The following is a 22,168-nucleotide window of genomic DNA, read 5'->3' as shown; positions in this document are numbered from 1 at the left end:
ACTTTTCACTATTTTCCATTTATGTTTCATTGACATCTTTTGAATGATATGTTGTTGTAACTGTTATTGTGCATACGGTCTTGTGATGCAAGTGCTTTGGCAAAGATCTGCAGTCACGTCACAGGCCTGAATATTCCACAAAAGGCATCCACTCATTTGCTCAACAGAAGCTGCACTCTCTGAAAACCCAGAAGTTTGAATTCGGAGAATCTAAGGGGCTCGCTGCATTGCAGTTTACTTCAATGGAAAGTGGCTTCAGCCTCATATCTATGTAAACTGTGTGATGTAATTTTGGTGTGAAGCTCAGCATTAAAAGGTTAAAAAAAATGTTTAAACTTGCCAGGTAGTCCAATGGGGAATTTTGGAACTTAGCTTCACACTGGGTTACAGTTAATTGCAACCAGTACAAAGTTGAAGCAATGTGAGACTACCTAATTAACTAAAGTAGGTGAGCTGGCCAGTTCCCTGTTTCCAGGCAGTCCAGAAGGTATCATCAGGGAATGTTAGGCATTAGGCTGAGCTAATTGGAGCATAATTCCTCCTTTGAAGATTAGTGTAGCTGTAAACAAAAAAATGCGCTGTCCACTTCAACTCCGATCAACATACATTATGACGAATTTGGTTAATAGCTGTCAGTAGAATATGTTGACTTAGTGCAATGCCATTTGCCTATGGTGAGAGATACTACTGTAGACTAAATAGTTAAAACAGACTTGTGTCCGGTTGTAAAGTGTATGCAAATACTACTTCCTTTTCTTTGGATTACATGGGAAGTTTGCGATCTATAGGATTGAGCTCTTTTCCATGGAAACACAATGATATCACAATTGGTCGCTGCCCTGATAGGTGGCAGTCCAATGCTAGTTAAAGCTGACTTCAGAACTTGTAGATTCCCAGTGCTGCACTTTCAGATAGCCTTTAACACCCTGGACCATTATTAATTGTAGCTCTTCTCTTGAGAACAGGGCAGACACCAGAATTCAATTTAATTTGTTCCTGTTGGCTTGCTAATCTTGTTATCTGTCAGTAGAGTGTTAAAGGAACCAGAAAGGCAAACATTCTTACTGCTTCAGCAAACTCTAAAAATATTGAGGGTTAGAAACTAATTGCCTATAATTGTTTGTTTTCAAAGCTCATTGTTTTCAGATATCCATCAAGGCAGCTAATAATTTCTTTACAGGCTCTATAGTAAACATGTGTAATGGGTCTGTTCTTATTTAGAAAGCCAAATCGCAAACTTGCCTTTAACATACAAAACATATACAATGAATGAATAGATAACTCTGCTAAGCTCAAGATGAAGACAGTGCAAAACAGATAGGAACCAAGAACCAATAAATAAGTAAAAGAATACAGAAATGTCTTTACATTGCCAAATATCATCAGCCTCTTGAAGAAATACTCAGTATGAGATGCTTCATTATTATGCCAATATATTTGCTGTGTTGTTACTGAATCATGGCTCCTGAATATTTCATGTTACATTTACACTGTCGTATGAAACATTCAGACCTCATTATAACAAGCAAGATGTGTGATTCCCAAGGAACATGTTGCAATAATGATGGAGTCAGACTATATTAATTAAATAAGTACTTAGGCTGTTATGTAATAAGTCAATAAGCTATAACAGCAGGTTTGTATTAGGTTACAAGATGCTGTGAAACTGACCCTCAGAGCTCCATAGGACTGGGTCTATTATAATGCATGGTGTTACTGGGGAATCTCCCATAGTGACACTCTTAGTGGGATATTCTCAACAACCAAACCCCCCACCCCCGCAACTTAACTCACATCAAAACATTCAAAAGTTGCGACACAGCTCTGCAATGCATTTTAACTCAAATATTTGGGAGGCCCGCATGGAGCCAAACTTGACAGGCAGACCTGGCAGCAGACAGCTAAGTGGCCAGAGGAGGCCATGGTAAGTCTCTTTATTGGACTTTTCTGAGGATTCTTTGTAGGTCAGAATGGAGCAGGATGGCTCTTGCTCACTCCTGCTCTTCCTGGCTCCACATCCACCTTAAAAAAAGATTACCCACCATTTTGGCGGAGGTGCTTGCTAACAACAACTTGTATTTATATAGCACTTTTAATGTAGTAAAACGTCCCACGGCGCTTCACAGGAGCGATTATCAAACAAAATTTGACACCGAGCCACTTAAGGAGGTGTTAGGGCAGATGACCAAAACCTTGGTCAAAGAGGTAGGTTTTAAGGAGCATGTTCAAGGAGGAGTGAGAGGTTTAGGGAGGGAATGCCAGAGTTTAGGGCCAAGGCAGCTGAAAGCAGGGCCGCCAATGGTGCAGTGATTAAACTAGGGGATGTGCAAGAGGCCAGAATTGGAGGAATGCAGAAATCTCGGTGGGTTGTAGGGCTGGAGGAGGTTACAGAGATAATTAGCATAGGCAAAGGGCCCAACATCTGTTTTAGATGGCCAATGCAGATGCCTGAAAATCGTCTGTGCCCAATATGGCACAGTGGCCCCCAAAATGGGCAAAATGATGATCAATTTCCACCTCCAAAGTCTAGGGGACACAGTTTAAAGATAAGGACGTAAAAAGAAAATTGGAAATTTAGGCCAAAATATTTTAGTAAGAGGGTGTTAGAACAACGGAAGAAATCACAAGTTGGGTGGTGGATAGAAACCATGACATGTTTTAAAAAAGAACTGGATGAATTCCTTTTAGGAAATCGGAAATTTCAGAATCATTGTAAGAAAACTGAAGGCAGATTTTGAAGGGTAGGCTAGATGAATGGATTTCTGCTCAAAACATTGCACACGGGGTGGGCTACATGTGACTTTCCACAAGGGTTGTCCTGCTCATCCACCGTGATTTTGGCCGTTTACATCGGTGTTTCAAAGTTTCTGCGAATCTTCTGCTGAAGTTACAGTGGACAAGTGAAAGAATGCCTATGAAAATTCAAGTCAAGAACAAATATGGTCTTCAGGTGAAACTTGGTTACAGGGTGGAGGGACATGTAGCATTTATTTTTGACTGATGATTTGTCAGTGTTTGACAATGTTGAGGTGCTGTCAAACACTGACAATCACTGTACAAAGGTGAGCCCTTGCACCCAGGCTCTCCAATGACTCTCTCCTTAGGATAATGGCCATGGTGTGGAGATGCCAGTGTTGGACTGGGGTGGACAAATGTAGGAAATCACACAACACCAGGTTATAGTCCAATAGCTTTATTTGAAATCACAAGCTTTCGGAGCGCTGCTCCTTCGTCAGGTGAAGTGGAGAGATGCATAAAAACACAGCTTATATAGTCAGAGAATAATGTCAGATGTTTACAGGTAATCTTTCTAACTGCCATTTATCACACCTCGGCAGAGAGATAATCACAGCAATCAAAGGTGTAAATGGTGTCCAAACAGGTCAGTCAGGAAAACATTACATCAAAGAACAATGAGGTGGGGTCACAAGGGGTCAAATGTTGCAGATGCTGGGGTCTGTATGAAAATTCAAGTCCTTGACCACAATGTCTTCACCTTCGACAACCAGTTCTTTACCCAAACACACGGAACAGCCATGGGGACCAAATTCGCACCCCAATACGCCAACATCTTCATGCACAAGTTCGAGCAAGACTTCTTCGCTGCACAGGACCTCCAACCAACGCCATACACCAGATACATCGACGACATTTTCTTCCTATGGACCCACGGTGAAGAATCACGGAAAAGACTACACGATAACATCAACAAGTTCCATCCCACCATCAAACTCACCATGGACTACTCCTCAGAATCGGTTTCATTCTTGGACACACGAATCTCCATCAAAGACGGACACCTCAGCACTTCACTCTACCGCAAGCCCACAGACAACCTCACGATGCTCCACTTCTCCAGCTTCCACCCTAACCACGTTAAAGAAGCCATCCCCTATGGACAAGCCCTGCGAATACACAGGATTTGCTCAGACGAGGAGGAACGCGATGGACACCCACAAACGCTGAAAGATGCCCTCGTAAGAACAGGATATGACGCTTGACTCGTCGACCAACAGTTCTGACGGGCCACAGCGAAAAATTGCATAGACCTTCTCAGAAGACAAACACGGGACACAACCAACAGAGTACCCTTCGTCATCCAGTACTTCCCCGGAGCGGAGAAACTACGCCATGTTCTTCGCAGCCTTCAACATGTCATCGATGATGACGAACACCTCGCTAAGGCCATCCCCATGCCTCCACTACTCGCCTTCAAACAGCCACCTAACCTCAAACAGACCATCGTTCGCAGCAAATTACCCAGCTTTCAGGAGAACAGCGACCACGACACCACACAACCCTGCCACAGCAACTTCTGCAAGACATGCCAGATCATCAACACAGATACCATCATCACACGTGAGGGCACCACCCACCAGGTACATGGTACATACTCATGTGACTCGGCCAACGTTGTCTACCTCATACGTTGCAGGAAAGGATGCCCCGGAGCATGGTACATTGGCGAGACCATGCAGACACTGCGACAACGGATGAACGGACACCGCGCAACAATCGGCAGGCAGGAGTGTTCCCTCCCAGTCGGGGAACACTTCAGCAGTCAAGGACATTCAGCCTCCGATCTTTGGGTAAGCATTCTCCAAGGCGGCCTTCGAGACACACGACAACGCAAAATCGTCGAGCAGAAACTGATAGCTAAGTTCCGCACCCATGAGGACGGCCTCAACCGGGATCTTGGGTTCATGTCACGCTACATGTAACCCCACCTGACGTAGGGTCATCCAGACTCGAGTCGTTGTTGGCTTGTTCTCTCCACACAGATGCGGCCGGACCTGCTGTGATTTCCAGCAAAAAAAATGTTTTTTGTCTGTTCTTTTGTTTTTCATACAGACCCCAGCATCTGCAACATTTGACCCCTTGTGACCCCACCTCATTGTTCTTTGATGTAATGTTTTCCTGACTGACCTGTTTGGACACCATTTACACCTTTGATTGCTGTGATTATCTCTCTGCCAAGGTGTGATAAATGGCAGTTAGAAAGATTACCTGTAAACATCTGACATTATTCTCTGACTATATAAGCTGTGTTTTTATGCATCTCTCCACTTCACCTGACGAAGGAGCAGCGCTCCGAAAGCTTGTGATTTCAAATAAAGCTGTTGGACTATAACCTGGTGTTGTGTGATTTCTTACATTTGTCCTTAGGATAAAACAGAGGGCAGCTGCAAGTGAGGTTACAGAAGCAATCTGTCACTTCTCCCAATGAGGTGAGGCCATACAAACACTTCAAAGCTTGTCACCTACAGAAAAATCTAAACACATTAAAAATTACTTTCCCAACATCTCCTTACCTCTGATACTCACCAGTGTCCCATTGGATCCCTCACACCACTTCTGCAGCTGTCATCTATACACAAACATTACAACAGACCCACAGCACGCCTCACTTTCCATGGCAGGGTTCCCCAACATCGGGAAGCCCGCAGCAGAAGTCTCAAAATGGGAAAAGCCTCTTAACTGCCTGTTAACAAGCAGTTAAGTGGCTATAATCCTCTTCCTGCCGCTAGGAGTCGGGTCCTTGCGCAAATCGAGGACCCGACTCCCGGGAAGATTGTTTGGAGGTGGGTTGGGAGCCGGTTCAGGACCCACTCCCATTCTTTTTTTCCAAGCAGTCCCACCTCCAAACCCGCTTCCTCAGGGCTGGTAAAATCCAGCCCTTTTGGGGGGAGATTTTCACTGGCTCCACCAGATGGAAATTGGGAAAAACCTACACCACCCACCCCGCCCAACCCTCCCTCTGCCCCTTCCCCCCCCCCCACATCCCTCTCCTGATCTGGCCAACGCCATCCTGAAGTAGCCACAGAGCCTGCCTGTTTCAGGTAGTAGGCCCTTTTTATATGCAAATAAGGGTCCTATGCTGTAAATAGGACAGCAACTGTCATTTTGGGAGACAACTGGGTGGAGCATATGCTGGGCACACTCTGCCCAGTTTATACGCAGTGGTACAGCCGATGATGACCAAAAAATGGTAAGTTTAAAATCATTTTTGTGAGGCAAGGAAGAGCCGAAGTGGTCCTCCAGGCTCCACAAGAATAACGTGGGCCCCTGCCACCCTGGGCTTCCCCTTGTCCATGATCATCCCTCCGGACCTACCTTGCTGCTGGCCAGGTCGGCCTCTGGGCCACCCATTTTTTTTATTCATTCCTGGGATGTGGCCATCGCTGGCAAGGCCAGCATTTATTGCCCATCCCCAATTGTCCTTGAGAAGGTGGTGGTGGGCTGCCTTCTTGAACCGCTGCAGTCCGCATGGTGAAGGTACTTCCACAGTGCTGTTAGGGAGGGAGTTCCACAGTTTTGATTCAACAACAACAACAACTTGTATTTATATAGCGCCTTTAACGTAGTAAAACAGCCCAAGGCACTGCACAGGAGTATTTTAGGACAAAAAAATTGACACCGATCCACATAAAGATAAATTAGGGCAGGTGACCAAAAGCTTGGACAAAGAGGTAGGTTTTAAGGAGCATTTTAAAGGAGAAAAGAGAGGTAGTGAGGCGGACAGGTTTAGGCAGGGAATTCCAGAACTTAGGGCCTAGGCAACAAAAGACTCGGCCACCAAAGGTGGAGTGATTATAATCAGGGATGCTCAAGAGGGCAGAATTAGAGCATGCGCAGATATCTCGGGGGGTTGTGGGGCTGAAGGAGATTACAGATATAAGGAGGGGTGAGGCCATGGAGGGATTTGAAAATGGGGATGATAATTTTGAAATCGAGGCGCTGCTTAACCGGGAGCCAATGTAGGTCAGCGAGCACAAGGGAGATGGGGGAACGTGACTTGGTGCGAGTTAGGACATGGGCAGCCGAGTTTTGAATGACCTCAATTTTACATAGGGTGGAATGTGGAAGGCCAGCCAGGAGTGAGTTGGAATAGTCAAGTCTAGAGGTAACAAAGGCATGGGTGAGGGTTTCAGCAGCGGATGAGCTGAGGCAAGGGCAGAGACAGGCGATGTTATGGGGGTGGAAGTAAGCGTTCTTTGTTATGCTGCGGATATGTGGTCGGAAGCTCATTTCAGGGTCAAATATGACACAAAGATTGCAAACAGCCTCAGACAGATGTTAGGGAGAGGGATGGAGTCAGTGGCTAGGGAACGAAGTTTGTGGCGGCTATGAAGGAACTACAATATATTCCCAAGTTAGGATGGTGTGTGACTTGGAGGAGAACTTGGAGGTGATGGTGTTCCCATGCGCCTGCTGCCCTTGTACTTCTAGGTGGTATATGTCGTGGGTTTGGGAGGTGCTGTCGAAGAAGCCTTGGCGAGTTGCAGCAGTGCATCTTGTAGATGGTACACACTGCAGCCACGGTCCGCCGGTGGTGGAGGGAGTGAATACTTAAGGTGGTGGATGGGGTGCCAATCAAGCGGGCTGCTTTGTCCTGGATGGTGTTGAGCTTCTTGAGTGTTGTTGGAGCTGCACTCATCCAGGCAAGTGGAGAGTATTCCATCACACTCCTTACTTGTGCCGTGTAGATGGTGGAAGAGCTTTGGGGAGTCAGGAGGTGAGAGACTCGCCACAGAACACCCAGCCTCTGACCTGCTCTTGTTACCACAGTATTTATGTGGCTGATCCAGTTACGTTTCTGGTCAATGGTGACCCCCAGGATATTGATGGTGGGGGATTCGGTGATTGTAATGCCATTGAATGTCAAGGGGCGGTGGTTAGACTCTCTCTTGTTGGAGATGGTCATTGCATGGCACTTGTGTGGGACGAATGTCAATTGCCACTTATCAGCCCAAGTCTGAATGTTGTCCAGGTCTTGCTGCATGCGGGCATGGGCTGATATTGCACCAGCTCGGTGCCTGTTGAAGGGCGCAAGTCTGCTGGCAGGACTGAGATGAGAAGAAATTTCTTCACACAGAGGGTGGTGGATCTTTGGAATTCTCTACCCCAGAGGGCTGTGGAGGCTCAGTCATTGGGTATATTCAAAACAGAAGTCGATAGATTTCTGACTAATAAGGGCATCAAGGGACATGGTGATAGGGCCGGTGAATGGAGTTGAGGCAGAAGATCAGCCATGATCTCATTGAATGGCGGAGCAGGCTCGAAGGGCCAAATGGCCTACTCCTGCTCCTATTTCTTATGTTCTTATGTTCTTAGGGTAATAATGTAAGAAGTCACACAACACCAGGTTATAGTCCAACAGCTTTATTTGACTATAACCTGGTGTTGTGTGACTTCTTACATTTGTCCACCCCAGTCCAACTCCGGCATCTCCACATTATGGTAATAAGGCCTGGTCCGTAAAAAATATATATGTATTATATATATGTCTACACGAACAGCTGTGTAAGTTATACCTGCATAATGTGGTTAAAACATATGGGGGGAAAATTCCATTGTTTGCGCCTCCTGTTAGCGCCTTAAGAGGGCGCTAATGGGGCGCAAAGCAACTAGCGCCCGGGCGCGGTGATGTTTGCGCTGCTCGCGAAATTAACTAGACATTTTGCAGTGGCACTAAATACTACCGCCACGATCTCCTGCGCTGGCAGATCGTGACGTCAGTCGAGTGCGCAATGCCCCGGTAGTGCCCCAGACCAGATATTGAGTGGCGCCCCCTGCCTTACCGCCTGCCGCTAGCAACGTCAGGTTGAGGGGAGCGTTTTGCAGTCAGAAAGGGCCTGGGGGAGCGCTATTTAAAGGAGACCGTTTCCTGCCTTTTTTTGTTGGTGACATTTTTGCACCACGCATTTTGAGAGAGAGAGAGAGAGACTTCTGGGGAGATTCAACGCTGTGTGAAGGAGTTTTGGGTACTGAGCAGCACTTTGCAGGTTCATTTTGATTTGCCCTTCTTTGCTTCACCAGCGCTCTGAGGTAGCGCCTCTCTCCTTGGCCTTTGCACCTTAAGACAGGTGTGAAGCGCCTGATTTAGCGCTCCAATCACCTCCCGGGGTGATAAAAGCCAAGTTTGCCTTTGGAGGCGATAATTAGCGCCAGGCGCTAAACTTTGCGCACGGCAATAATGGTGCCCCAAATGGGGCGACACTGAATTTTTCCCCCTTGGGATATATATGGCAGCTAGAAAAGTAAAAAACTGACTCCTTCTGGAGTTTGGGAAATAACAAGCAATCGGGACGACTACTTGATGAAAGTCTCCTCCTCTCCCGTGAGGCCAGACAAACTCAGAGAAGAGAGGAGAAGGCCAACTCAGATCAAGAGAGCAAGTTAACAACTGTTCACGTTCCCAAAGCTCCACAAAGGGCAATGACACAATCCCAAAAGCCTATCATTCCAGCCCAGCCAAAGCCCAGAGATCATCACCAATTGATCGTCATTGCCTGTGCTGATAATCCTCATGTACCAATGTATTTTTCCTCAAATATTATGTGACAAAATACATTTTTTCTTAACAAAATAATTTTTAATGGTTTTCTTTTCCAATAGTGCAGTAATTGTACAATTGCAGTGATGATCACATATCTTGCTTATAAATCATGAACCATCATCTAAGCTGTTCTCAAGTATAATGGCAGCATTATTTCTATTCAAATGTACATGGAATGAATCTATGCCTGAGGAAAAGTTCCTCTGTTGTGAAATATTCAAATATACAAAGTTTCTATTCATCACTTTGGTCTAGAACATAAGAACATAAGAAGTAAGAGCAGGAGTAGGCCATGAGGCCTCTCGAGTCTGTTCTGCCATTCAATAAGATCATGGCTGATCATTGACCTCAACTCCACTTTCCCACCCGGTCTCCATATCCCTTGATTCCCCTAGAGTCCAAAAATCTATCTATCTCAGCCTTGAATATACTCAAAGACTCAGCATTCACAACCCTCTGGGGCAGAGAATTCCAAAGATTCACAACCCTCTGAGTGAAGAAATTCTTCCTCATCTCAGTCTTAAATGTCCTAGCCCTTATCCTGGGACTATGCCCCCCAGTTCTAGACACTCCAGCCAGGGGAAACAACCTCTCAGCATCTACCCTGTCAATCCCCTTCAGAATCTTGTATGTTTCAATGAGATCACCTCTCATTCTTCTAAACTCCAGAGAGTATAGACCCATTCTACACAATCTCTCATCATAGGAGAGCCCTCTCATCCCAGGAATCAATCTAGTGAACCTTCATTGCACCACCTTCCTTAGATAAGAACAAAACTGTGCACAGTACTCCAGGTGTGGTCTCACCAAGGCCCTGTACAATTGCAGCAAGACTTCCTTTCTCTTATACTCCAACCCCCTTGCAATAAAGGCCAACATGCCATTTGCCTTCCTTATTGCTTGCTGTACCTGCATGTTAGCTTTCTATGTTTCTTGCACGAGGACACCCAAATCTCACTGAACACCAACATTTGAAAGTTTCTCACCATTTAAAAAATGCTGTTTTTCTATTCTTCGTACCAAAGTGAATAACCTCACATTTCCCTACATTATACTCCATCTGCCACTTTACTGCCCACTCACTTAGTCTATATATCCCTTTGCAGACTACCTTGGGCTGGATTTTGCCAGCCGAGACAAGTTGAGGCGGGACTGCTGCCTTCCGGGTTCTAGTCCCGCCCCCAGCGACGTCTGATGAACAAATGCTATTTTGCCCTGATTGGCCTTGTTAAGTCTGCCCTGCGGGCTTGCCGGTCAATTAAGGGAAAGCCGGTGTCAGATGACGTCAGTGCATGACGTTTCATCTGCCGGTTTTCTTAAAGGGACAGGCACCATAATTTTTTGACAGATGAATTGTCAGTGTTTGACAGCATTGAGGTGCTGTCAAACACTGACAATCACTGTCCAAAGGTGAGCCATTGCCCCCAGGCTCACCAATGACTCTTTCCTTAGGAGAAAACAGATGGCAGCTGTATGTGAGATTGCAGAAGCCATCTGTCAATTCTCCCGATCAGATGAGGCTTCAGAGAAGCATCAAATCTTGTCACCTGCAGATACATATAAACAGAATAAAAATATTTCTCACTACATTCTCTCACCTGTCATACTTACCTGTGCACCATTGCACCCATCACACTACCTGTGCAGCTGTCATTTGCACACTTACACTGCAGCAGACCGACAGCTCGCCTCGCTGATCCTGGCGATGTTTCCTGCCGTTGGGAAGCCCACATCAGCAGGCTGAAAATGGGGAAAAGCCCCTAAACTGCCTGTTAATATCTGTTAACAGGCAGTTAATTGGCTCTAATCCCTTTCCCGCCGCTAGGTGACGGGTCCCTGCACGAGTTGGGGACCCGCCTCCTAGGAAGATGGTTCGGAGGTGGGTTGGGAGCGGGGTTGGGACCCGCTCCCAATTTTTCCCATTTTCCCAGCAGTCCCGCCTCCTCAGGACTGGGAAAATCCAGCCCTTTCTGTTCTCCTCACAAGTTACGGTCCCACCTAGCTTTGTATTATCAGCAAACTTGGATACATTACACTCGGTCCCTTCATCTAGGTCATTAACATAGATTGTAAATAGTTGAGGCCCCAACACTGATCCTTGCGGCACCCCACTAGTTACAGCCTGCCAACCTGAAAAAGATCCGTTTATCCCTAGTCTCTGTTTTCTGTCCGTTAACCAATCCTCTATCCATGCTACTATATTACCCCCAACCCCATGAGCCCTAATCTTGTGTAATAATCTTTTATGTGGCACCTTATCGAATGCCCTTTGGAAATCCAAATATACTACATCCACTGGTTCCCCTTTATCTACCCTGCTTCTTAGATCCTCAAAAAACTCTAATAAATTTGTTAAACACGATTTCCCTTTCATAAAACCATGTTGACTCTGCCTAATCATGTTATGATTTTCTAAATGACTTGATACCACTTCCTTAACAATGGATTCCAGCATTTTCCTGATGACTGATGTCAGGCTAACTGGCCTGTAGTTCCCTGGCTTTTTTCTCCCTCCTTTCTTGAATAGTGGTGTTACATTTGCTACCTTCCAATCTGCTGGGACCATTCCAGAATCTAGGGAATTTTGGAAAATCAAAACCAATGCATCCACTATCTCTTCAGTCACCTCTTTTAGAACCCTAGGATGTAGGTCATCAGGTCCAGGGGATTTGTCGGCTTTTAGTCCCATTCATTTCTCTAGTACTTTTTCTCTACTTATATTAATTACGTTAAGTTCCTCATTCTCGTTAGACCCTTCCCCATCATTTTTGGTATGCTTTTTGTGTGAAGACAGATACAAAATATTTGTTTAACATTTCTGCCATTTCTTTATTCCCCATAATAATTTCTCCTGTCTCAGTCTCTAAGAGACCAACGTTTACTTTTGCTACTCTTTTCCTTTTTACATACTTGTAGAAACTCTTATAATCTGCTTTTATATTTCTTACTAGTTTTCTCTTATATTCTATTCTTTCCCTTTTTATCAATTTTTTGGTCAACCGTTGCTGGTTTCTGAAACTCTCCCAATCCTCAGGCTTACTATTATTCTTTGCAACATTATAAGCTTTTACTTTCAATCTAATGCTATCCTTAACTTCATTAGTTAGCCACGGTTGGATCAGTTTTCCCGTGGAGTTTTTGTTTCTCAATGGAATGTATTTTTGATGAGAATTATGAAATATTTCTTTAAATGCTAGCCACTGCTTATCTACCGCCATACCTTTTAATCTATTTTTTCAATCTACCTTAGCCAACTCACCCCTCATACCTATGTAATTGGCTTTATTTAAGTTTAAGACTCTAGTTTTGGACTTAGGCAAGTCACTCTCAAACTTAATGTGAAATTCTATCATATTATGATCACTCTGCCCCAGAGGATGCTTTACTATGAGATTGCTAATTAACCCTGTCTCATTACACAATACAAGATCTAAAACAGATTAACTTGGCTAAGACTGGTGAATCTTCAGGCTATGATAAGGGCATTCATAAGAACATAAGAACATAAGAAATAGGAGCAGGAGTCAGCCATTTGGCCCCTCGAGCCTGCTCCGCCATCCAATAAGATCATGGCTGATCTCCTACCTCATCTCCACTTTCCTGCATTATCCCCATATCCCTTGATACCCTTAATATTCAAAAATCTATCGATCTCTGTCTTGAATATACTCAACAACTGAGCCTCCACAGTCCTCTGGGGTAGAGAATTCCAAAGATTCATCACCCTCTGAGTGAAGAAATTTCTCCTCATCTCAGTCCTAAATGGCTGACCCCTTATTCTGAGACTGTGACCCCAGCCAGGGAAAACATCCTCCCTGTATCTACCTTGTCAAGCCCTGTAAGAATTTTGTATGTTTCAATGAGATCACCTCTCATTCTTCTAAACTCCAGAGAATATAGGCCTAGTCTACTCAATCTCTCCTTAGGACAATCCCCCCATCCCAGTCTGGTGAACCTTCATTGCACTCGCTCTATGGCAAGTATATCCTTCCTTAGGTAAGGAGACCAAAACTGTACACAATACTCCAGGTGTGGTATCACCAGGGCCCTATATAATTGCAGTAAGACGTCTTTGCTCTTATACTCAAATCCTCTTGTAATAAAGGCCAACATACCATTTGCTTTCCTAATTGCTTGCTGTACCTGCATGTTAACTTTCAGTGTTTCGTGGACAAGGACACCCAGGTCTCTCTGAACACCAACATTTCCAATCTGTCACCATTTAAAAAATACTCTGCTTTTCCATTTTTCCTACTAAAGTGGATAACTTCACATTTCTCCGCATTATATTCCATTTGCCATGTTCTTGCCCACTCACTTAGCCTGTCTACATCCCCCTGAAGCCTCCTTGCATCCTCCTCACAACTTACATTCCCACCCATCTTTGTATCATCAGCAAGCTTGGATATATTACATTTGGTCCCCTCATCCAAATCATTGATATAGATTGTGAATAGCTGAGGCCCAAGCACTGATCCTTGCGGTACCCCACTAGTTACAGCCTGCCAACCCGAAAATGACCCGTTTATTCCTACTCTCTGTTTTCTGTCCGTTAACCAATTCTCAATCCATGCTATTATATTACCCCAATTACCATGAGCCCTAATTTTGTTTAATAACCTCTTGTGTTACATCTTATCGAATGCCTTCTGAAAATCCAAATACACCACATCCACTGGTTCCCCCTTATCTATTCTGCTAGTTACAACCTCAAAAAGCACTAACAGATTTGTCAAACATGATTTCCCTTTCATAAATCCATGTTGACTCTGCCCAATCCTATTATTATTTTCTAAGTGCCCTGTTACCACATCCTTAATAATAGATTCTAGCATTTTCCCTACTACTGATGTCAGGCTAACTGGTCTGTAGTTCCCTGTTTTCTCTCTCCCTCCTTTCTTAAATAGTGGGGTTACATTTGTCACCTTTCAATCCACGGGAACTGTTCTAGAATCTATGGAATTTTGGAAGATGACAACCAATGCATCCACTATCTCTATAGCTACCTCTTTCAAAACCCTGGTATGTAGGCCATCAGGTCCAGGGGATTTATCGACTTTCAGTCCCATTCATTTCTCCAGTGCTATTTTTTTACTAATACTAATTTTGTTCAGTTCCTCATTCTCACTAGAGCCTTGGTTCTCCACTATTTCCGGGAAGTTTTTGCATCTTCTTCCATGAAGACAGACACAAAGGCCACGAATTTAATTGTGCTCAGAGGGCGGTTTTGGAGGTGGGTCCGCTGTCCAAATAGCAAAGGTTGACAGCGGGTAGGAAACCGTTGTTAACCTGCCTCCACTCAAGTCTCCCAGGTGTCGGGTCTGTCAGCGGAGAACTGACCCGACACCAAGCAGCGGGGGAGATATTTCAGCTTGTTAAATGTCTTGTTAAGAGCCTATTTAAGACTATTTTGAGGCTTCCTTCAAATTTTACGTTCCCCCCATGGGTTACCCGCTGTTCGGGGCACACGCCAGCTCAAGCAGCCGTGATTTGAGTCTGCTTTGATGTTTCTGATAAGCTGACAGCTGCAGAAGTGGTGTCAAGGATGCTATATTGCAGATGGTGAGTTTCAGAGCGCAGAAAATGTTGGTTATTGCATTTTTAATACATATAGAGATTTCTCTAGCTTACAAGTTTTCAGGTCCAACTGCATGTCCAGTGCCACCTCATTGGGAAAACCTCTCTCACCACTGACAGATCGCTTCTGTCATCTCACCTGCAGCTGCCATCTATTCCAGCAACATTGGAGCCATTGAAACAATTAGACCTTGGTCCTCTGAATCCTTCCACGATCAGCCTCAACACCAACATCACCAGGCACACCAACATCACTAACAACATCACCAACCTTCTCCGCCATCACCTGATGCTTCACAGGACACAGGGCATCAGCCCCTGACAACATTGCCACCCGGGAGGCCAGTGATGGCATCACCATGGCCAGGTTTTCTTCACTTGACGCTGTAAACCCTGGCTGCCACATGAGGCGCCAGGTTGGCACCATCCCACACCAGCACCGGGTAGCATCCTTTTAATGTCCAAGCCATTCCATGCACACTCGTCACTATAGGGGGGGTGGGGGGGGGGTGGTGGTAGTTATGTCTCAACATTCACTGGAACTCAGGAAGACACTTCTCAAGGTGCGCACAGATCTGTCCAATATGGGGCACTTTTTGAAAAATAGATTTCACCGTATGACAACACATTGCCAGAAACTTCACATGGACATTGGCTAACCTCTCAAGTGCCTACCCTTGTGCATTGTTAGTTGGTATGCTTGCAGTAGGTTGAGGGTGAGTGTGAGGGATGGCTAGTGAGATGGGGAAGTGATAAAGTAGATAGAGAGGGTTGGGTGGAGGTGCAAGCTATGTTGGTGTCCTGGGGAGGTCTCTTCCACCTTTGGAAGGGAAGAGACCTCCCTGCGTGCTGTGACTCCCTCCATAAGCATATGGAGAGAGTCATTGGAGAGCCTGGGTGAAAGTGTCCACCTTTGTGCAGCGATTGTCAGTGTTTGCAGCACCTCAATGCTGTCAAACACTGACAGAACAACTATTAAACTCCATGTGACCGTGGTCCCTTTAAGGAAACCGGCTGATGACACTTCATCAAATGACATCATCAGACCCGCTTCCTGTTAATTGGCCGGGAAGCCCACAGGGCGGGCTTAACAAGGCCAATCAAGGGAAAATCACATTTACAGAGCGGAGGCAGCCGGGAGCGGGACCAGAACCTGGAAACCAGCTATCCCGCCCCCATCCCGCCTCCTCCATTAAATTCGTGTCCAAAGTAGCTGTTTCATTTCTCATTCATTCTTTAACGTGCCAAATACTGACTGCTCCTCGTAACTTTCCAAGTACATCTGTTTGTTTTATACAATCTCCTACAGCATATTCCTGAATATTCCAGAATGAAAGGAAAAGGAATCAATTTTTTGTTGTTGTTTTCTTAATTCGGTAATAACTATAGTGCCAACTGAAGTGGTTTACACTGACAGGAGAAATATTGGAATTCATTTGTAGAAAACATTGACCTGAACAGATTCCTGCTGCCTCTTGGACCCGATTCTAAATTATTTGCATTTTTCTGGAATTCTTGTATCGAATTCCATTTGTGTCACACTTCCTCCCCCCCTTTTTTTTGCATCAACATGCATTCTCAAACACCTCTGAGTCTTCCCTCCATCCATCACACTGCCACTAAATAAAGTGCAAGTTGTTATCAGGGCTATTAGTTTACAATGACTGAATAGGTCATATTTTGTTATCACGTAGGATTCCAGGATGTTTACTGCTGTTTTGGGAATCTCATTACACAATTCCATCCGCTTACAATAAGGACCAAAATGCTGATAGGGTTAAATGAAGAGGGGTGAGAAGAGGCTTTAAGGAACATCAACGCTGGCATAGACCAGTTGGGCCTGTAATGATCAATAACATGTCATTCTATAGTGGACACTAGGTGGAGCCGTAGAGCTGTGTAGAGCTGTATATAGCTGTATGTATAAGACTACACTACCCAGTTGTATGTATATTAAGACTACATTACCCATGAGGCACTAGGCTACCCACAAGGCAGCAGTCAAGATGGATGCCTCTACAGATACAGTACTGAGTCCACATGTGCTCAATAAAGTAACTAGCAAAAGCTAGCTGTGTTCATAATAAGAATGTCTATTTATTAATGAACATAAGATGGTACCAGGATGGTGAAGATCTGCTGAAAATTGTGAAAAGCGACATGGAGAATTTGAAGCCACCAGAGCGTTTGAAACTCACAGAAAAAATCGACTACAATTGGCAGACTTTTAAACAACAATTCGAACTCTACATTGCAGCCATCGGATTCGGTACGAAGGCAGACGCAAGGAAGATAGCGTTGCTGCTTACGGTTGCAGGCCCACAGGCAATAGAGGTATTTAATACATTTGTATTTAATCCAGAGGAGAACAGAGAAAAATTAGAAGTTGTGCTAAAAAAATTTGATGCACATTGCTCTCCCAAAAAGAATGAGACGTATGAAAGATACATCTTCCGTTCTCGGACACAGCAACAAAATGAGACGTTTGATAGCTTTATAACTGATCTGAAACTGAAAGCACAGACATGTAATTTCTCTGAGCTGAAATCATCCATGATTCGTGACCAGATTGTGTTTGGTATTCATGATAAAAAAGTCAGGGAACGTCTGTTGAGAGAAACCGAACTAAATTTGGAAAAAGCAGTGAAAATATGCCAAGCCAGCGAGTTAGCTCGAAAGCACGCGAAGACTTTCAGTGAAATCAATAATGATGCGATTGTAATGAGTGATAATGCTGCTGTCGGTGCTGTGTCCTACAAGGGGAAGAAATGTGGGCAGAACAGAAATGAAAAGCAATCGGAGGATGAAATATTTAATTGTAAACGCTGTGGTTACAAACACCAGTTAAGACAATGCCCAGCATTTGGAAAAATGTGCACAAAGTGTAATGGAAAGAATCACTTTGCCAAACAATGCTTTTCAAAAGTAAAAACTAAGAAAGGGCAACAAGTTAATGTAATTGAGGACACTGATTTAAGTGAGACATTTTTTGTAGGAATGGTGTCATGTGACGATATCAAAAAAGACACAGAAAATGTGCAGCCCTCAGAAATGGACAATGCTGAACATAAAGTCAATGCAGTAAAAGTGGACAAATGGATGATCCCACTGCAGATAAATGGAGCATTAGTTACGTTGAAACTGGACACTGGGGCAAAAGCAAACTTAATCAGTATGAGTGACATAAAAAATATGAAAGAAAAGCCCAAAATACAGAAAAAGTCAGTACTACTGAAGAGCTATAATGGACAGAAAATAGATAGCTTAGGTGTATGCAGACTTAAAGTGACAGTCAAAGACAAAGTGCATCATCTCATGTTTTCTGTTGTGGCTGAAAGACTTGATTCGATACTAGGTGACAAAGCTTGTGAAGACTTAGAACTGGTCAAGAGAGTCTACCGTATAAACTGTGCCATAAGCAGACCAGATGACTCAGGTGATGAAGCAGAGAGCCCATCAAGGATGAAAAGGCCAAAGGGTAACCATGTCTTCAAAAAGCCTAGTTTCTCCAAGAAGAAAGAAAAAGACTTTAAGGTCAAAGAGAAGCCAAAGGAAGAAAAGCACAAAGAGGAAAAACACAAGGAGAAAAAGTCCAAAGATATAACCGCAGCAGATGTTGTTAAGCAGTGGAAAGAGAAAAAGAAAAAGAAGAAGCCTGCACCAGAGCAGGAAGCAGTTCCGGTGGATACTCCTTCTTCCCTCAGGCCAATCTTTGGTGTTCCATTAGCCGAGGCTGCTGAGAGGACTATGCTGTATGATGGGATCCAGCTGCCAGCAGTTTTTCGAGAGTGCATTGACTACATTGAGAGTTATGGCATGAAGAGTGAAGGAAACACTGAAACCCTCTCCAAGCAAAGGTCGCAAGGAGACCTCGATCTATACAAGAGCAGATCGATGACAATGCCGCAACTGCATCTTGTCATTCACCGCCAGAACAATCTCATGAAGACACATCAGACTTACCCGTGTTGAGAAGATCCACACGTGAAGTAAAAAAGCCTGATAGACTTAATCTTTGAGTACAATGTAAAGCTTTGAAAATGTGTTGACTGTTTTGAAAATGTTTATGTTTATAGAGCACTAACAAAAGTGTTACTGATATTATCTTTATTGTTTTCTTGAAAGTTGATTGATATTGATTTTGTTAAACCTCAAAGAAAGGGGGATGTAATGATCAATAACATGTCATTCTATAGTGGACACTAGGTGGAGCCGTAGAGCTGTGTAGAGCTGTATATAGCTGTATGTATAAGACTACACTACCCAGCTGTATGTATATTAAGACTACATTACCCATGAGGCACTAGGCTACCCACAAGGCAGCAGTCAAGATGGATGCCTCTACAGATACAGTACCTAGTCCACATGTGCTCAATAAAAGTGTCTAGCAAAAGCTAGCTGTGTTCATAATAAGAATGTCTATTTATTAATGAACATAAGAGGGCCAATGGCCTGTTTCTGTGCTGTAGAATCGATGTAAGACAAATTCTGGTTTTATTATATGGCATTTTTGATTTACTAGGATTTTTACTGATATTTTGGAATAATTTCTCAAGATTCCATCCACTTTTGCAGAAAAAAAAATCCCAAACTTGTGGTACTGGTTAGCGTTGTAGGCCGCTTGTGTTCCATTCATTATTTCACATCACTGCTCAACTGCTGACAAAGTCTACAATTTAATCTGTTAAATGAAAACAGACATTGAACAACATAAACTCAGAATCCCTACAGTAAATGTTCAAAAGAAAATGTGAAAAAAAAACTGAGCAACCAATGTTCTGAAAAACCTAGTCATCATTTTATTTTGATCCTGTAATGTGCAAGCTTAAAAAGCTCATGATTGAAGCTGCAAATACTGGACTCACAGCTCCATTCAGTCGAGTTGCATTCCCTGTCTCGTTAGTGTTGCTAAAAAAAACTTTGCGTCTCTTTAACAACCCACCCTTGCTTACTGTGAATTTAAACTGAACTCCTGAGTACTTCTCAAACAACAACAACAACTTGCATTTATGTAGTGCCTTTAACATAGTAAAACATCCCAAGGAGCTTGACAGGAGCCTCATCGGATAAAGATATTAGGACAGGTGACCAAAAACTTGGTCAAAGTTGTAGGTTTTTCAGGAGCGTCTTAACGGAGGAGAGAGAGGTAGAGAGGCGGAGAGGTTTAGGGATGGAGCTGAAGACACAACCGCCAATGGTGGTGCGATGAAAATCGGAGATGCGCAAGAGGCCAGAATTGGAGGATACAACAAGCACTGGAAATAAAAACAGCAAGTGTAAATATAAGCAGCTTTTCACACAAACATTTTGCGAAGGGAGTGGTATAATCTGGCAATGATGTACTCAGTCTTGTCACACACAGGTCTGGTTATATGCAGATCTTTAGTCCATTGCAACCTTTGTGCATAACAGGAGCCCATTGTATATACGATAAAGGATCTGCTACATCAACATGCAATTAAAATTGCAGGGTAAAAAACATTTATTTGCTTCTTTCAGGAATGATCAAATAAGCAGGAGGAGGTAGTATTCACAAGGCTGTGGTACCAAGCACTTTCCTAACAAGTTAATGAGCCAACAATGGCTGCAAGGTGACAAAATGAGTTATTCAACCATTATTCATTTTATTGAAGAACTGTTTCGCTGATCCCAAGAGAAAAATTGCCAAAAGAGCTGATCTCATCCTGCTAATTTAATACTGGGCCATTAAATACATTGAATTGCAACCTTAATGGAAAATAAAGTCAATGAATCTTATTTTCTCTGAGAAACGTAATCACTTATATAAAATATAATAAAACCGAATGACCCTCCAGTCTTATCCTCTCTCATAGTACCTCGTAACACTTTGAAGGACTGCAGAAACATCTAAACACCAAAATTAAACAGGGCACCAAGCTTATTTTTTGTTTTATTTATTCTAAGAATATTTTGAATCAAGAACTCTACTTTGGTGCTGTGCATTTCTCTGATGCTGTTTCTTAACATTCCATTTTTAAGAATGCTTGAATTCAATCTGCTAGATGAAAGCAAGAAAGATGATGTGGATTTTGGAAGCTGCCAATTTTTTGAAAGGGCTCAATTGTAAAATTACCACTCTCATCTTGAGAAACTATTTGGCAACCAGTTTATTCCAACTGCCCAAAAAAGTTACGAAACAGATTTAAAAGAAGACGATGCACCATTAAGTATTTTTCAGGGATGTTACCCATCCCCTCAATACTTTCAGCTCTTTTCACTCACTGTGACGCATAGGGCTAGATTTTCCTCCACTATCCTGTCTGAATTCAAGCAGTATAGCGGGGGTACAGTTGGGAAGATAGGAAGGAGGGACTGCTACCAAATCTCTACTGATGGTTCCAGCAATAGAAATGTTTCTCACCCCAGCCCCTCTGGATAGGGATTTCACTACCTACCGCCCACCAACCCAGCCCCCCCCCCCACCTTTGTCCATCCCTTCACTTTTAAGTGACAGCAAGGAGGCAGGGCTAGGGAAACCATCTGATTTCCCTGTCTTCCTACTGAAAGTACCACTGACCTACTGGAAGACGGATGGCGGGTAGAGTGCCAAATCGTGTGATAGAGGGGGAGGATCTGGTTTTGGCCGCCTCTCTCTCTCTCTCTCTCTCTCCTGCTCTCACTCTGCCAGCAGCAGCAATATTGGCTTCTGCTCAGCTATTTTCATAAAATGTGGTTTTGATCTTCAGGGCGTTTTGTGCCCCCTTGAACCTGAGCTCCTCTCCTCCAACAACAACAACTTTAATTTATATAGAGCCTTTAACACAGTAAAACATCCCACGGTGCTTCACAGGTGCGTCATCAAACAAAATTTCACACCGAGCCACATAAGGAGATATTAGGGCAGGTGACCAAAAGCTTGGTCAAAGAGGTAGGTTTTAAGGAGCATCTTAAAGGAGGAGAGAGAGGTAGAGAGGCGGAGAGGTTTAGGCAGGGAATTCCAGAGCTCAGGTCCTTGGCAGCTGAAGGCACGGCTGCCTATGGTAGAGCGATTAAAATCAGGGATTTGTGGTGTTGGCGTTCTTTCAAAGCAAAGACTTCTTTGAAAATTGAACCGATATCTTTCTGGACTGTGATCCATCAGGAATGTTATCCTTCTTTGACTGCCTTTTTATCGAAGGAACAACAAGAAAAGCAGTGGCATATTGGATGATTGCCATTGAGCAGGATCTGTATAGCATCAATTTCTGAATCAAGTATTGTGCCACTACTTGACACAATGGCCGCGATTTT

The 22,168-nt window shown here is 43.9% G+C and overlaps 1 protein-coding gene across 3 annotated transcripts in view; it reads right to left on the bottom strand.

Moving 5' to 3' along the window:
* hspa12a (heat shock protein family A (Hsp70) member 12A) overlaps window positions 1-22,168 on the bottom strand; it is a 155,591-nt gene that overhangs the window by 114,079 nt on the left and 19,344 nt on the right. The gene's annotated exons all lie outside the window — the stretch shown is intronic.

This window comes from Somniosus microcephalus, chromosome 8, assembly GCF_052327205.1.
Source record: "Somniosus microcephalus isolate GS21.2 chromosome 8, FLI_Smic_1.0, whole genome shotgun sequence".
Classification (NCBI taxonomy): domain Eukaryota; kingdom Metazoa; phylum Chordata; class Chondrichthyes; order Squaliformes; family Somniosidae; genus Somniosus; species Somniosus microcephalus.
This window is presented reverse-complemented; position numbering and strand designations above follow the sequence as displayed.